We start from the raw sequence: 19,019 nt of genomic DNA on the forward strand, positions 1-19,019 counted from the left end.
TAAACCAGGAAAGAATGACTAAAAAGTGAGGAAGAAATTAAGAGTATAAGAGAAAGCTAGCTAGAAATATAAAAAAAATGGATAGCAAGAGTAAGGAGGCACTGTTTACTGCAAAGGCTATGGGCCTTGACAACATTCTGGCAATAGTGCTGAAGGCTTCTGCTCCAGAACTAGTCGCGCCCCTAGCCAAGCTGTTATAGCTACAACACTGGCATCTACCCAACAACATGGAAAACTGCCCAGCAGGACAAAACCAACTGAGCCAATTACCACCTCACTGTCTACCCTTGATCATCAGCAAAGTGATGGATGGAATCTTCAACCGTGATATCAAGTGGCACTTACTCAGCAATAACCTGCTCAGTGACGCTCAGTTTGGGTTCCACCAGGGCCACTTAGCTCCTGACCTCATTACAGCCTTGGTACAAACATAGATAAAACAGCTGAACTTCAGGGGTGAGGTGAGAGTCACTGCCCTTTACATCAAGGCTGCATTTGACCGAGTGTGGCATCAAGGAGCCCTAGCAAGACTGGAGTCAATGGGAACCAGGGAAAGCTCTCCACTGGTTGGAGTCATACCTAGCACAAAGGAAGATGGTTGTGGCTGTTAGGGACATAGGAACATAGGAGCAGGAGTAGGCCATTTGGCCCTTCAAGCCTGCTCCACCATTCAATAAGATCATGGCTGATCTGGTTGTGGTCTCAGCTCCACTTTCCTGTCTGTCCCCCATAATCCTTGACTCCCTTGCCTAACAAAAATATGTCTGATTCTGCCTTGAATAAATTCAAAGACCCAGCCTCCACTACTTTCTGGGAAGAGAATTCCACACACCAACAACCCTTTGGGAGAAAATATTTCCCCTCATCTCCATCTAAAAAGGGAAACCCCTTATTTTTAAATCATGTGCCCTAGTTTTAGTCTCCCACACAATAGGAAACATCCTCTGGGTATCTACTCTATCAAGTCCCCTCAGGTTCTTATACGTTTCAATAAGATCACCTGTTTTAACTGCAGTCAGTGTTATTCGTTGAGCAAGCCAAACCATAGAGGGAAACTTGACTTACTGATCATAACTTTCCTTTTTGTTTGAAAATGAGGGAGAAACTACTGATCCCAGAAGCATAGAATCCCAGTAACACTTATGGGATTTTAAAATTAGAAGATTAAGAAGGAAAAAAACCTTAAACACAAAGTAAAATTACACAGTTGAAACAGTCTTACAAAATAGTCCCCAAAAAAACACTCATTTGGTCAGAACCACAAGTAAACTACATGGCAACAGCACCCTTATAGATTTTTAACATAAATATCCAGTAATATTACCCAAGGCAAAAGCTGCGGCTACTTTAATAAAGTATACTACACAACTTTTTATTCTCTTCCACTCTGCTATGGAATCCAAAGGATGTTCAGAAACTGACTGCTTTCTGAAAGGAAAGAGTGGAATTGTCCCAAATTTGCACTAAGTGTAGTGGTGAACGGGGAAAGGACATTTTACTCGCCAGCTGCAATGGGCACTTTTCACGTTGTTTCGTCTGCTTCCTGCTTGATTAATTATGCAGCTACATGAAACATGCGGTTTCGCCACTTGTTCCTTCACTCCAGGTGCCATATCCAAACTGCAGCTGTGCACACAATTCTCAATGCTTGCAGCTCAGGGCGGCCCCAGTGAAGACATGGCCCTGAAAGCCAGGAATAGTTCAGTGACCTGTCAATAGGATACCTTCTGGAGGCCCGCCATGATGTCCGCCACCCCTGCTCTGGCCGCAGGAGGTCCAGCAATCTCACCACTCCTGCCCGTGAGCCCCGCTAAAAGTGTTGTGGTGCTGCCTGCGAAGCCTGGTGCTGATGGCTGCAAGTGCTGCCCATTGCTTATGTACAGTTGTGAAACACGTCATGTGCAATCACGCCAACATACCTGGGTGATTCACTGCGAGGGGATGATTCCAGTGAGGAGGGTTTATAATTATATGCAGATATATTAAAGTGAGGTTCCTGACATGCGGTAGTGGGAAACGCGGTCCACCATTGCCAGGCGGAGTGGGTGATCGCAAACTGGTCTCAGGACAGCGTGAAACCGATTTTTGGCCTTCCTGCCACATTATCCGCTCATGCCCGCCCTGACATCCAACGCCAACGGGGACGGAAAATTCCACCCGCAGGCTCTACTGGCTTGAAACTGGATGGCTGCTTTAAATTCACAACTTTTCTCAGCACAGAACTGGTCGCAGGTCATCTCCTCCACACAATCAACTCAATTCAACAAAACATCTCCCATAAATATCTTTTTTTCCCCCTTTCATCCTAGATTACATTGTCCTTAAGCACCTTTTTGAACTCAACTTTTCCAAAATATAAAAATCTTTCATACCTTCCTATTGTCTCCACTTTCGGGTCAGATAAAATTTAATAACCTTCTCTTGTTTACTTTTGAAACCTTTGTAAGTTGTAAAAGTCCCTTAAATTCCCTTTGAAATTTAGCAGCTGAAAAACAAGTCCTTACCTATCACCTAATGCAAACTTTAAAACCTAAATTTTATTCCTGTAATTCCAGCTTCACCACAGTGTCTCAGTACAAATGCACGCATCTAGCTCTTTGCCTTCCATCTCTCATTTCTCACAGACAAACTGTCTTTTTTAATCTTCCCCCAGTTTAATTATCCATGGACTTCACAGGAATACCAACATATTCCCAAAAGCATTAGAAAAGATAACATTCACCTTCACACACCTCTCATTCTTCTAAACTCCTATGGATACAGGCCTAACCTGTCCTACCTTCCTTCATAAGGTAACCAACTCATCCCAGCAATCAGTCCACTGAACCATCTCTGAACTCTTCTCATGGTATTATAATTTTTTTTAAATAAGGAGAGCCAAACTGCACACAGTACTCCAGATATGGTATCATATCCTGTATAGGTGTAGTAAAATTCCCCTACTTTTATATTCCGTTCCTTTTGCAATAAATGCCAACATTCCATTTGCCTTCCTAACCACTTGCCATACCCGCATACAAACTTTATGTGACTCGTGTACCAGGAAACTTAGGCCCCTCTTTATCACTGCATTCTGCGATCTTTCCCCATTTAAATAGTATACTGCTTATCTATTCTTCCCCCCAAAAGTTCACATCTACCCAAGTTATTTTCCCTCTGCCAAATCTTTGTCCACTCACTTAACCTGTCTATATCCCTTTGCAGATTCTCTATCTCCACTTGACAACTTACTTTCCTACCTATCTTGGTGTCATCAGCAAACATAGCTAAGATACATTCAGTCCCTTCATCCAAGTTATTGATATAGATTGCAAATAGTTGAAGATCCAGCAGTGGTCCCTCGGCACTCCATTAGTTGCAGCTTGTCATCTGAAAAAGACCCATTTATCCTTACTTTCTGCTTCCTGTTAGTCAACCAATCCTTTATCCATGCTTATACATTACCCCCTACACCATGTGCTCTTATCTTGTACAGTAAGCTTTGATGAGGTACATTATCAAATGCCTTTTAGAAATCTAAGTACACCACATCTACCGGTTCCGCTTTATCCACCTTGCATGTTACTTGCATGTCAAAAAACTTAACAGATTAGTTAAACATGATTTCCCTTTCACAAAAGCATGTTGGAGGTCAATCATTTCAGTCCCAAGACATCACTGCAAGAGTTCCTCAGGGTAGTGTCCTAGGCCCAATCACCTTCAGCTGATTCGTCAATAATCTTCCCTCCATCATCAGGTCAGAAGTGGGATGTTCATGGATGATTGCACAATTTTCAACACCATTTGCATATCTTCAAAAGCTGAAGCAGTCCGTGTCCATATGCAGCAAGACCTGGGCACTACTCAGGCTTGGGCTGATACGTGGTGCAAATGTGACTTGCCACAGGGGGATGGGATCCTGAGAGGAGGTTCAGCAGGGGGAGATGTGCAGCCAAAATTAGAAGAGAGAGCAAGTGAGTCCAGAAGGCATAGAAATTATGGGCCAGTTAAGGCACGAGGGAGTTTGGCAAGGTTGGATAGTATTTTTTTTAAAGCAGGGAGTCTGACGAATAAGGCAGATGAGTTGAGGGCACAATTTAATAAATGGAAGTATGATGTTATTGCTGTCACAGAGACATGGTTGAGAGAGGGGCAGGATTGGCAGCTCAATATTCCAGGATACAGGGTCTTCAGGCGAGACAAGGAAGGAGGTCAAAGAGGAGGGGGATATCGCAATATTGATCAAGGAATCAATTACAGCAGTAAAGCGGGATGACATCTTAGAAGGCTCTTCAAATGAAGCCATATGAGTAGGACTGAAAAACAAAAAAGGAGCAATCACATTGCTGGGAGTGTACTATAGGCCCCCAAACAGTCAGAAAGAACTAGAAGAGCAGATATGCAGGCAAATTTCAGAGAAGTGTAATAATAATAGGGTAGTAATAGTGGGGGATTTCAACTTCCCCAACATTAACTGGTTTAGTCATAGTGTGATAGGTTTAGAGGGAGCAGAATTCTTAAAATGCATCCAAGAGAGCTTTTTAAGCCAGTACGTAAAGGTCCTATGACGGGGGGGTCCTGGTCTTGATTTTAGGGAATGAAACTGGGCAAGTGGTAGAGGTATCAGTGGGGGAGCATTTTGCAGATAGTGATCATAACTCCGTTAGATTCAAGGTTGTTATGGAAAAAGACGAGGATGGGCCAGAAATCAGAGTTCTAAATTGGGGAAGGCCAATTTTAATAAGGTCAGATATGATTTGGACAAAGTGGACTGGGAGCAGCTACTTTTAGGTAAATCTGTGTCAGAGCAGTGGGACTCATTCAAGAAGGAAATAGGGAGCGTGCAGGGCCAACATGTTCCAGAAAAGACAAAGGGTGGGACCAACAAATCCAGGGAATCCTGGATGTCGAGGGATATACAGAATTGGATAAAGAGAAAAAGGGAGGCTTATGGCAGATACAGAGGGCTCAAAACAACAGAAACCTTAGAAGAGTATAGAATGTGTAGGGGGGAACTTAAAAGGAAATTTGGAAAGCAAAAAGGGGGCTTGAGAAAACATTGGCGCGTAAAATAAAGGAAAATCCAAAGTTATTTTACAAATACATTATGAGTAACAGGGTAATTAGGGAAAGAGTAGGGCCCATTAAGGACCATAATGGTAATTTGTGTATGGAGCCGGAAGACCTAAGTAGGGTTCGAAATGTATACTTTGTGTCGGTGTTCACAAGTGAGGGGGACGGCGTGGGTACGGAAATCAGGCAGAAAGACTGTGATATAATTAAAGAAATTAGCATAGAAAGGGAAGAGGTTCTAAGTGGTCTGGCAGGCTTAAAAGTAGATAAATCTCTAGGCCCGGATGAACTGTATCCCAAGCTTTGAGTGAGGCATGAGAGGAAATAGTGGGGGCATTGGCAATAATTTTCAATACCTCCCTGCCCAGAGAAGAGGTGCCAGAGGACTGGAGGACAGCCAATGTGGTACCGTTATTCAACAAAGGAGGAAGGGATAAACCAGGGAACTACAGGCCAGTCAGTCTAAGCTCAGTGGTAGGGAAACTATTGGAAGCAATTCTGAGGGACAGAATTAATCTACAATTGGAGAGGCAGGGATTAATCAAGGACAGTCAGCATGGTTTTGTTAAGGGGAGGTCACGTCTGACCAACTTGATTGAATTTTTCGAAGAGGTGACCAGGTGTGTCGATGAGGGCGATCTATTTAACGTAGTCTACTTGGACTTTAGCAAGGCTTTAGATAAGGTTCCGCATGGGAGACTGATAATGAAGGTAAGAGCCCATGGGATCCAAGGCGATTTGGCAAATTGGATCCAGAATTGGCTGAGTGGCAGGAAGCAGAGGGTGATGGTCGAGGGGTGTTTTTATGCCTGGATGCATACAAGGCTATGGGCCTAGTGCTGGAAAATGGGATTAGAATAGTTAGTACTTGTTTGATCAGCACACTCGATGGGCAGAAGGGCCTTTTTATGCACTGTAGACCTGTATGACTTAAGTGCCAGGTAATGACCATCTCCAACAAGATAATCCAACCATCACCCCATGAGATTCAATGACATTACCATCACTAAATCCCCCACTATCAACACTGGGGATTACCACTGACCAAAAACTGAACTGAACCAGCCATGTAAACACTGAATACACGAGCAAGTCAGACGCTGGGAATTTTGCAGAGAGTAAACTCATCTCCTGACTCCCCAAAAGCCTGTCCACCATCTACAAGGCACAAATCAGGAACATACTGGAATACTTCCCACTTGCCTGGATGAGTGCAGCTCCACAACTCAAGAAGCTCGATACCATCCAGGACAAAGCAGTCCATTGAATTATCACCCCATTCAACACTTTCAACATTCACTCGATCCAAGACGCTACTAAGGCTCCTTCGAAAGCATCTTCAAAACCTGCAAACTCTACCACCAAGAAGGGCAGGCAGCAGATGGGAACGTCACCACCTGCAAATTTCCCTCCAAGCCACACATGATCCTAATTTGCAAGTATATCACCGTTCCTTTCACAGTCACTGGGTCAAAATCCTGGAACTCCCTCCCTAGCAGCACAGAGTGCACCTACACCACAATGACTGCAGCAGTTCAAGAAGGCAACTCATCACCAACTTCTGAAGGGCAATTATGGATAGGTAATAAATGCTGCCGTAGCCAATGATGCCTATACCCTGTGAAAGAATTAAAAAACTAGCTGAAGTGAGTGAGAGGGTGAGACTGGGGAATTAATAATGGATATTTCTGAGAGAGAGAGACATGTTGCCAAAGCTTTTCGTCTTGCATTCATCAGGACAAATACGAAATTTCAAACAGTCACAAAAATTTACACCACAAGAGAAAATTGTGCTGACTGTTTGGCAAGTCAACTCTGATTGACCAAGGCATTGCCATAGGGAAAAGCAACAGGAAACTATAGATTCCCCAAGCTCCCTAGTAATTCAAAAAAGGTGCAAGGCTTGAACATATTCCTTTTGTTTACAGAGAACAGGTCCCTGTGTATGAATGCCGAGATCACCTGATTATCTTAAATTGGTTGTTGGTGCAGCTATTGGTGCACTCAAGATTGTTCAGCAAGTCCTATCCAACCACAAAATCATATCTAACAGCATACATTTTGTTTTGGGTTTTGCAAGAGTGGCTGGTTCGGTACAATTAGTACTCTATTATGAGGAACCGAAGGTACATGCTGCTTGATTCAATTGGTCAATTGTTGGAACATACAGCCTACGGCACTGAAAATCATACACGATGTTGCTCAAATGTATGGTAGGAAAAATGTCTTTTTGGACTTACGGCAGCATCCTGTTAATGGAAAATAACACTTGTGTAGCCACTGCATAGCAGCAGTTTGAAACAGCTTGCTTGGCTTGTTGAGATGCTTTGCCTTTCCAGGGTAATCCGAGGTAATTTCAGTGGTGGCCTTTTGCCCATTTGCGCAAAGGGATATAGCTGGGTTAAGTGAGCAGGCAAAAATTTGGCAGGTGGAGCAAAAATGTGGAAAAAATCAGAGCTTGTCCACTTGGGCAGGGAGAATAGAAAAGCAGAATATTATTCAAACTGAAAGATACTTCAGAAATCTGTGGTACAGAGGAATCCGGGTGTCCTAGTACAGCAAGTGGTCTGGAAGGCAAATGGAATGTTGACCTTTATTGCAAGGACGATGGATAATAAAAGTAGGGACATGCTGCTACGTCTGTGCACATCTTTAGTGAGACCACATGGAGGACTGTGTACAGTTTTGGTCTCTTTACTTAAAGAGGAACATAATTGCATTGGAAGCAGTTCCAAGAAGGTTCATTCAATTGATTCCTGGAATGAATGGGCTGTTTTATGAAGAAGGGTTTAGCAGGTTAGGCCTATACCCAGTGGCGTTTAGAAGAATGAGAAATGATCTTTTTGAGACATAAGATTCTGAGGGGACTTGACAGGATAGATGCTGAAAGGGTGGTTCCCCCCATGGGGAAGTCCAGAACTCCATTTAAAAATGGAGACGAGAAGGAACTTTTTCTCTGAGGGTAATTAGGTTTTGGAATTCTCTTCCCTAAAAGGCAGCAGAGGCTAGGTTTTGAATATATTTAAAGCTGAGTTAAACAAATTTTTGACTCACAGGGGAGATAAGAGTTACGGCAGACAGGCAGGAAAGTGGTGTTAACACCACAATCGGATCAGCCATGATCTTATTGAATGTTGCAGCAGGTTAGAGGAGCCGAATGGCCTACTCCTGCCCCTATTTCTTATGATCTTAGAGCCACTTGATTATCAACAGTGTTTTTCTTGAGTGAATTTGTCATCATAATGAACACTCAATATCACAAAGGCACTGTGCTACATCCAGCTGAGCCCATGACAATAATCCAATCACGGGGCAACAGGAATACACCAATATCTCACACCATTCAGCTCACCCAACACTACTATGGTGAGGTGTCAGGTGAAAGAAAATCCAACTGAGTTTCAACAATATAGGAATACAACTGGATTCTTATTCAGTGACATATGTTCTACTGAAATAAAAGGAGACATGTGACAAGAAATACAATATGGATTTTCATTTAATAGTTATATCTAAACTCTTTGCAATTATTATTTCTAATATTTTGAGATCTGTAAATGTCCTGTGGTGCCGAAGGAACTGACAGTTTTACAGCAGAGAAACTATGCCAAGCAATATTATATGGAGCCCTGATTTATTGATATTGGAAGTGACTGAGAATACTGAAGCAGATCTGGAATCAATGGGAACAGGGCCCTGAGATCTGGTCAACATCTACGCAATTAAAGGATTAGATTCTGCCATGTGGATAGATTACTTGAGCTAGAAAGTCAGGGGAGAACAAGGGGCCCTACACAAATGATAAAAGTATATAGAGTTGAATTAGATGATAGGAAGTACCTTTCAGGGACCTCTGGGTTAAATTATCAGCATGTTCAGCAGGTAGGGATTTGCTCTTAACTTTCAAAAAAAAAGAGAGCTAGCAAGTTCTTATGAGTAGAAGGCATTTTAAGTAATAAGATGTGTGCATTTATGGACATAATGATACTTGTTGCCATGTTCGGCAGGGGAATACAGAGGACGTTTCCTAGACTTGGCTGAAGTTTTCTTCCCCTGCCTTTATCTCTCACAGGAGTGCGCAATTATGGGGTCTAATGATGAACGCAGGATGCAAAGTGTCAGGATAGGGGCAAACTTGATGTTGATCTTTACTTGTCCTTCTTTATCATTATGCTTGTATGTGTGTTCATCATTCTGGTCCAGGCAATCTTTTAGAATGTTTTATTCCAGAGAGCCAGATGGTGAAGGGTAGAAACGGAGGCAATATTTAAACATCTTTATATTTATTTATATTTTTTATTTGCAGAGTTATATATACAAGCGTACATCTCTTAACAAAATAACAGTTTTAGTCAGTGTCAATTTATTAGGACCTTAAGTTAATCCTCAGATAATGCCTACATTTAAAAACAAATGAAATAAAGTTAAACTCCTTTCTCTCATTTTAAATAAAATCAGAATTAATATGTACAACCAAACAGGTTAAATGCAAAATCTACATCTTCTGTACAAAGCTTTACACTACACAAAATGTCCTTCCTTTATTTGCGCATGCACTTCTTTTTATAAAACAATTCAATGGTTAATGACTTGCATCTACCTATTTAATTTGAGATTTCCTTTTTTTCTGCAGTGTTTGTTTCAAGCCAGCAAGGTCATAACTTTTTCTTTACAAAAAGTGTACATTATCTCACGTCTAATTATCTATATAACATTCAATGGGTATACTACCTTCAGTTACCACCCCAGCCTTGGTCCAGAGTCTCACTTAAAATATTTGACAAACAGAATCCCATATTCATTGACTCCAAAACAGCCAGTGTTTCAGCGGTTAAATTGTTTTTAAACAACTTGTTTTACTTTCTTAGCTTCCCGAGCTAAAGGACAGCATTTCCCATTTTCACCCATAAGCAATACTATGGGCAGAATTTTACATCCTGCAGGCAGGTGTGCACCCGAGCCTCGCGGCCACAAAATCGCCTGAGATGATGTTGGGCGAGTGTCCTGTCACCATCGTGCACTTGTGCAATATTTCGCTCGGCGGGCACAAGCAAAAATCGTAAGCACGCGTGCCGACAATTAAGCCGATTAACAGTGCAATCGTCTGCGATTTTTCATGGCCCATCCAACCTTACAGTTGGTAGATAGGCGAATTGGCCAGGCTGTCTTCACATTTTACATCAAGCCTCATCCAAGGGCGGGATGAAATCTCCGTTAGGAAATAAAATAAGAAAGATCTGGGGGCAGCTTTTTTTGAGGTATGATTTCGGGTGCTTGATTGTGACGCATGGACTTTTTTTTGCAGCTTTTTAAGAGCTTTATTTCATTTTTTGCAGGTTTGCAGTTGCGGTGGCGTCATCATCTGCCCTCTTCCCGCCTTCACCCCAGCAGTGCTGAGCTTCTCAGCACGTCTTTCATCATCGCTGGCTGTTAATTGGCCAGCCACTGTGAAATCACGGTCAAGGTCTGTTTCCCGGCCACTTAGGCCCGCCGATCGCATGCACCCAACAACCGAAAAATTCAGGCCTATGCAACCAGTGTATTGGAATATCCATCAGGAAGGTTAACATATGAGGCATTGCTAAAAAGGACTCGGTTCAGGTTCTTTAGGTCACCTGAAAATGGGAACTTATTGATGAATTTCTCTGGATTTTTATCTCTGCCATTAAAGGTAATGTGTTCATCCCTGTCTGTTAGTCTATTTGTCTGTAAACAATACATCTCAAAAATAAATGGATGATTTCAACTAAATGTGGTACACAGATGCAGATTCATATCAGATCCTGGAGCATTTTAAAATGTCCATTAACATTGGGAAATAATGTGAATCAATTTTTTAAAAAGAATGTTGTGGGTTGAGGGTATTTAGAATGCTGATCATTTTAGAATGCTGTGGGTTGTCTCAGCTGCTATGGTGGAATATGCCATTGTTGTTAAAAATTCGAGCAGAGTTTTCAGACCAGGTTGGATGTGGATTGGATGAAGCCTCCTCACTTAGATGGAAGCTCTTAAGGGAAGGATTTCTTTGTTCAGCTTTGCAGTTACAGAGCATCAACCAGACAGAGAAAAGCCTCAAGGAAGAGTGTGTAATTGTAATAGTGTTAACAGTGTGGTGGAGGTAGGTGCCATACTGAGTGCCCTCTTCACTTGTTTTTAATGTTTTATTTGCCCTTAAACCATTCTCTAATTTAGGGTATTTCATCGTAGTACTTACTTCAAACACACCAAATTTAGCATCTGGTCTCCTCAGAGTACTCAACCAGTTCAACTGACCAGCAAGCTTTGTAATTGCTCTACCTCTTCTTTAGGTAAATCATTCACGGTTACTGTTCCAGCAATGGGCGAGTCCACTCTAACATCTGAAACATCCAGTTGCTCTTCAAGACTGACAACTAGCTTCACTTTAGTCATATAAATCCCATTTGCATGGAATTTTTTGGTTCAAATCCATCTGAATGACATCTGGTTGCTGCTTATATGATACCTCAGAATAAACTCTATCCTCTCTAACCATCTAATTCATTTCTTTGCCTGTTTTATTAGTTTATCCTAAGTTTATAAGTAGCCACCAAAACTTCACCATAATGAAAGCATCTGCTTCCAATTCTGTTAAGAGACTATTCTGTGGCCTTTATTTCATCATCTATTCTATTCAAGTTATGGCCTCTACTTTCACTTTTATGATCTTTGGGAGTTCTACTGCAAGATCATCCTCTTACACTTTCAGAGGGTCTTTCTCCAGTACGTGATTGTTTTCTGATATAAGACTCACTTCCAGGCCTAATATCAGTACTTGCAGTGACCTTTATTATTTTCTATTCTTTCATCCCATCTTGCCAGTCCATGGACTTTGCTTCTTGACAATCATTCTGAATATTTAAACCTGCCTGTAGCTTTTCATGCACCTTCACAATTATTGCAAATCTCTACTCACTTGACTCTTTTGGAATATAATTGCCGAGCACCCATTCTGGGCGATTTGCATTTGGATGACATAACACTGTCCTGTGTGTCGTGATCATCGACACCGTCACTATCCAGCCCTTGGTCTGCTGTATTCTGTACTCCATGACTTTCATCACAAGCATTTGAGGTACAAGGTGCCTCATTTACTTCTATCAACTGCTCAGTCTGAAATTTTGAAATTAGTTCCAATTAATTGTGATGAATGAACATTAACAGCTTGATTGTCAGATTTGAGAGTAATGTTTTACCATCACAGCCTATTACCTTACCAGGGCCTTTCCATTTCCTATGACTCTTTATTAAAATATCAAATCCACCCAAGTTAATCTCTGTCTCTGACAGTCTTCTACGATGCCTCAGAGCTCTCTAAATTTTCCCTGAGATCCCAGCTTTGATAACAGACCATCTCCCTGTGTATAGCATTCAAATGTGCAAAAAACAGGAATAATTGTAGTATCTTATGGAGCAGCAGTTCCCAAAACCATGTGTCGCAAGCTTAATTGGTGTCACAGAAACAGTAAAAGGGATTGCAAGAATCACAATCTCCCGCCCCCCTCGTAGTGTCCCACTGCCATAACCAAAACGACAAATTCCCAGGATTAGACACTTTGATTGCCTTTGTGGCTCTGATCAGGTGTGCTGGGCCATAACTATGTGTCTATGTAAATATGTCAGAGGTTTCCTGGAGCATTGGCAATGGAAGCAAATGTAGATTTAGTGACCAACAGCAACCCAGGCACCAAGGGCCCAGATTTTTCACCACAGATTTTCATATTTATGTATTATGTGTTGAGATATATTACATAATTATTAAAGTTCATGTATTACTGTTAGTTCATTGAGTTGCTTTATTGCTGTTTTGTTTTTTTTGGCATCTGGGGTCACATAAATGTGTTAAAACGGGATCATAGTAGAAAATAGTTTGGGAAAGTGCTGTTTTAGAGCAGAATTACTGCACAACACAGGAAGCAATTTGGGATTTTGTCCATAGAATAACTGAAAGGGACTATACCCTCCAAAACCACCTGGAGTGATTTCTTTCCATATGATTCCTTTCATAGACCATTGCTGAAGTGACTTTCAGCTGTGGTACTCATGACCGCGATGCTCGTGCTTTCACAAGTCCTCTTGGCAAATTTCCCTCTATTATAAGTCAGAAACTTTGCTGGTGTCCCAAGTCCACTCCATACCCATTTCTCCAGGATTTTGTCTATAATGACCCTTTTAGTCTTACTCAGTTATTGTAGAAAGACTAAATTTGGTCTAAACAATACAGATTGAAAATATTTCCATCTTTGTCCCATGCCTCTAGGTCCATGGTAAAGTCACTGTGCCTACAGAAGGCTTATAATGGGACGGGCTGCATCCTCCGATATCTTTTGCAGTTTCCACACTTCTCGCTAATCTTTTCTATTAGCTTCTTTTTCCTCTGCGATTCTTTATCACCTTAAGCCATTAATAAATGTGCAACATTTTTGTTAAAAGGAGGCAATAATATCCTGGCTGGCTAAACTGCAGATTCACTGACTTTCCCCTTTCATGCTCCATGTCAGTGTCATTTGTGCCTTTTTCATAGAAGGCTTACTCAACAGCATAGGTATCTCTCTGGGCACATCATTTACAAAATGGCTTACTCCAGCTATTTTACATGGAATTACAACTCTCTTTAGTGGCCTCAATGTGTTATCACCAAACCTAAATCAAGTAGCACTTTTATATTTCTTAATCTTGTGTCAATCCTCACCACTGAGTGAATCAAAGATTTTAGCCAATTCATTCCAAATTCTGTTCAAGTGTAAGCACTATCAAGCTCTGCACAGTTAAATGAGTCTGTGGCTTACACGATCATCACAGGGCTAAAACTCCTCATGGCCAGTAGAATTTGCTCAGATTTATCATCTTCTTTCTCAGAATTCTGTAGGTGATGGATCATTCTGAGGACAATGCCTCTCTGCTTTGGGCAGTTCATCACATAATAAACTAAGTCACACCTGAAGCACCTGGTAACCCTGGGATTCATTTGCCTATATTGCTGTTCCAATTTGGTCTTCTATTTTAACAGCCTGATCTGCTAAAGGTGATTTCATCCTCATTCTACTCCTTTTTTTACCCATTCCATTATATTGATGCCTGTGTCTAATATCGGGACTATTTCAAAATCTGGTAATCATCAAGTTCTTTTGTGTAATTTTGGAATGTCCCACATCTTCCACAAAGGCTGAAGGAAATGGCTGGTTCTGCAGGAAAATTTTTCATGGCAACAAGGATTTGATCCAACTGCGTCTCCCTCTCCTAAAGCTGAACATTAGTTGGAACCAGGCACTGATCCATCAGGGGTCAAAATATTCTCTCTATACCACTACCTTTTGATACATGGAAGCTAATTTTTGGTTTAAGAACTTCTTTTCCATTCTCACCAAGTCCTTTATTAGGCGATGCAGTCAAGTAGTAACATTACCTTCCGTATTTGTGTTTTTGACGGTTTCCTTCTTTAGATCATTAGATAGCACAAAGAGCAAAGACTACATCTTTTAACTAATAAGGAGTTTTTTGTCAATTAATTATAAATAAATCTCTCAAACTGTTTCCAAAATGAAAATTCTAACTACAAGGCACAAGGTAACTAATTGGTAATGAGTCTCACAATTAAAAATTAATTGCAAGCAATTAACACTCTTCAGCATTCTTCAGTTTTGTTCTGCTAATTTGAAGTTTCTTTCCCCTCAACACTTCTGTTCAAAGTTAATGCTGACAAACACATCAGGATATTGACTTCCAAGGTCCAACTATACAAAAAGGGGAATAAACAATTAATTCTGCAGCACTAAGCTAAACATCAGATAACAAATGGTTTCATTCACAGTTCTGTGTTTTCTTTTCCCCCAAGCTAATGCACTTCCTTGTTTGATCAAACGTGCCTTAAGACATATGTTGGAACCCCTTAGCACAGAAGCATTTTTGTTACGTTAAAAGACACATACCATTTTATAGCAGTGGTCAAACCTTCTAACCATACCCACCCCGACGCCATACTTTTTATAATGGACATTGAAAGTCTGTTCACAAATATAGAAACAGACAGGGGTATGCTGGCTGTCCTTAATAAATTTCCCTAGCCTGACAGACCAGGTGAAGCTATAATTTGGTTAGTACACTTGGGTTTAACAAAAAACAACTTTGAATTCAATAATAAATTTTATCTTCAAATCAAAGGCATTAGCTATGGATAAGAAACTTGCCCCAGCCTATGCAATTACCTGGCAGACTGGGAAGAGAGAGTACTTAAAGACTGTCTCAAACTTCTGGTGTGTTACTACAGATATCTGGATGATGTGGGGTATTTGGAATTGCACAGAAGCAGAATTAGAAGAATTAATCAATTTCCTCAATGATCATCATCCTATTAAACTTAAGACAGCAACATGCAATGAAAGCGTTAATTTCTTAGACCCCACATAAGCTGACAAAAGGTTCTTTCCCCTAAAATAACTGACACATACTTGTACAGACAAAAATCCATCACCCTAAACAAACATTCTGTGCACTGGTAAAGTCACAGATAATGTGTCTTCATTGCAAATTCACAAAGCTAAAAGATTTCGACCAGGCAGCGACTATCCTTTCTACTGCATTAAGATGGAGAGGATACACAAGAAGATTCCTCAGACATATGAAGTTTAATTTTTTTTAAAAGAGAGTTAGTCAATCCACCATTACAAAATAGGTTAACACCAAGACCACCATTAATTACAACATAGTGCAGTTATTTTGAAAAGCTAAGGGGATGTCAATTCAGTGAGACAATATAACATAACATCACCTTTAAAAGAACCTGACCTCCGCTGTTTCTCTTACCACCACTCATCCCGCAGTCTCTCTCACCACTGCTGCTCCAGTGCTCAGGGCCATGCACGGCCGTTCACTTTCCCACAGATCCTCAGAGATTCTGTCACTTCCACATACAGGGATGACTTTGCTCTTATGTCACCTAGTCATGGATTTTTCGCAGACCTTTTGGACAAATTCACCTGCTGTCCCCATGTATTTTGAACCGTGCTATCCATAATACAACTTGGCACAATCCAGCAATTTAAATAAAAATCCTGATGGTTCGATCCCCAAATTACCCAAGGTTGATGAAATTCAAATCTGTAAGAAATCCATGACATATTCCTCCATGGAATCACCATGTGTACCGAAATCTATCAAAAATTGACCATGCCTCATGAGCACGAAATAAATCAGCTTTCTTGCAAATATCATCCAAGGACTCTAACAGAAGGACCAAATCTTTAACACTGTCCAACTTGGGCCTATCTAGCTCAGAAAACATCATTTCTGATTTTACTTCCAGTAGGAAGTGGCAACGCCAAGGCCATACCTGGTTTCTTGGGTAGCGACGTACCCCGTATTCATTTCTTTCTTTCACAGGTCATGTGGCTCAGACTCTTGGAGCACAGGAAGGCAATCATACTGCAGCAACTTACATTTTTGTGAAGTTGGATGTTTTTAAAAAGTATTTTGGGAATACAGTGATTTTTGTGAAGAATGTGTGTATCATGTACACATGCGCATTCATAGAGACAACTTGGCTGTGAGAGTTGAGAGATGAAAGGATAAAGATGCTAGATGCATGCATTTGTAATGAGAGGCTTTGGTGAAGTTGGATTTACAAGTAACTAGGCTGGGTTTGAAATTTGCACTATAAGCTGTTGAATTTCAAATGGCAAGTTTAAGAGGCTTTTACACTTAAAAGGTTCCATAAGTAAACAGGGGAGGCAATAGGAAAACGCGAAAGATTACAATTTGGAAAAGCTGAGTTCAAATGGGGTGTTTGAGAACAATGGAATCTAGGATGAAAGGGAATAAGATACTTAAAGGAAGATGTTGAGTTGAATTGTGGTGGCTGTGTGGGCGAAGTATCCTGAAACCAGCTCTATGCTGAGAAAAGGTGTGAAATCTGAAACTGCCATCCAGTGAGATTTTTTGTTCAGAAAGCAGGTTGCTTCAGAACATTCTTGATTGGATTTCTACAGCAGAATGCAAGAGAGTAAGAAGTCGTGTGATATAGCTTTATTAAAATGACAGCAGGTTTTGTTTTGGGTAATATTACTGGATTTTTATGGATTAAAAATCTATAAAGGACCTGTCGCCAAGTAGTTTGAACGAGTGTTCTGACCAAGAGGAATGGGTGTTTCCCAAGACTGTGTAACTTGTATAATCTTTTGTGCCTAAGTTTTTTTTTAATCCTAAAAGGGTTACTGGGATCAGCCCTGCCTCAGATTAAAAGGCACTGTTGGATCCCAATTTTTAATACAGGGACGTGGGGGCAGAAAAGAACTGGCTGAACCGGAAGCAGATCCTAGCAGGCCATGGAGTGGCCAAGCACCAAAGCATGTTGGTTAAAAGACCCATCTTAGTTCTTTGGGACATTGTTCCAGTTGCTTTAGAAGCTATTAGGCTCTCTATCTCTCAAAAGCTCATCCACACACCATTGCCACTTCATGCCTACTCATGCCCCCATCCTCACAATATGCCCCTTCATACTACCAGTGGCCCCTCTATGCCAACATGTCCCTTACCCATCTCCCTTACACATGTATAGCTCCCCATGCCAACTCATGCCCCTGCCCAAACCCCATTCCCCCTCATACCTGCCCCATGCCAACTCCATAGCCACTCACCCAGCATCCAGTACGGGCAGACCTCAAGAGCCATGTGGAGATGAAAATAATACTAACAATCTAATACAGCTCACACTCATATAAACTCAAATGAAAAAAAAACTCCCATTCACGAAACTCATTCAAAGCTTTGAAATCTCAAGTGGTTAATCTCTTATAAAAACAAACTTCTATTCAGACCCCACAGAGATAGCTAATCCTTTAAGAGATTAATCAAACTGTCAATCATACTGTGAACTGAGACCCCATCCACCACCCCTGCCCCCAACCATGAGGTCACTGTAGCTCTTGGGACTCAGTCGAGCATTCACAATGACATAATAATAAAGTATCATAAACAGTCCCAGGGTGCATTTAACAAAGGCCACTGCAAACAACACATCCAGGAGCTTCCAAGCACTTAACTATACACAACAATGTACAGGAATAGATAAGCACATGGTTTCTGCCAGAATCATTTCTCTCTGGGTTCCAGTAACAGGTGATCTGATATAACTCATGATGTATATTAACGTTAGCATAATAGCTGTTAACTCTTTATACCACATCTCCCCCAAGTCTTTCATTCTACTTATTAAATATTTACACATCCCACATCCCCCTCATGTCATTGGGAAAGGTGTCAGTAGTTTGACCAGACAGTCTGATTATATACTCGTTTCCTTTTGAAGAGGGCTAGGGTCCACAGTCTTCTTGCGGAGGGGCCTGTGAAGCATCTAGTGAGTCGGTTGTGTTGTCTTCTCAGTCTTGCAGGTAGTCAATCCAGTCCTGTAAAGGTTGTCTGCTGGTGGATACCAATGCAGATCTATACCGCCTGAGGACGGCATGATCAGTGCACACAAAACAGGAGCTTGGATGAACAGACTGACTCAAAACCTAGCTGGACTGGTTCTGGTCTCAGACAGGCTTCCCTGGTGACAGTGCTGGTAAATACTGTGCTTGGTGGTTGTACGTCAGGGTCTGGTGCACATGGTAGTGGTCCTCTTTTTCCCAAAACCTTTTCTATCTCTGTCACCTTGAGACATGGAAGGATATGTGGGAGATTCTGGACCTTCTACCTATCAAGGGTTCTGAAGAGCCAGGCCGTCTGTAATGGTGTAGACCAGTAACTCAGCCAGGCTAGGTCAAGGTCATCATTTTTCAACTAGATTTGACAGTAAGGACCATTCTTTTGACCTCCCCATTGGCTCGTTGGTATCCGGGCAAGCTGATGTGGACAAAGCCGTAGCCTCAGTGAAGCATTTAAAGTAGTTATTGGCAAATTACGGACCGTTGTCAGAGACAACTAAATCAGGGATGCCATGCATGACAAAAATT

General features: G+C 41.3%; 1 protein-coding gene across 5 annotated transcripts in view; it reads right to left on the reverse strand.

Moving 5' to 3' along the window:
• The window catches only part of zmym2 (zinc finger, MYM-type 2), a 155,743-nt gene that overhangs the window by 107,214 nt on the left and 29,510 nt on the right, over positions 1-19,019 (reverse strand). The gene's annotated exons all lie outside the window — the stretch shown is intronic.

Source organism: Carcharodon carcharias, chromosome 11, assembly GCF_017639515.1.
Source record: "Carcharodon carcharias isolate sCarCar2 chromosome 11, sCarCar2.pri, whole genome shotgun sequence".
In the NCBI taxonomy this organism is placed as follows: Eukaryota; Metazoa; Chordata; class Chondrichthyes; order Lamniformes; family Lamnidae; genus Carcharodon; species Carcharodon carcharias.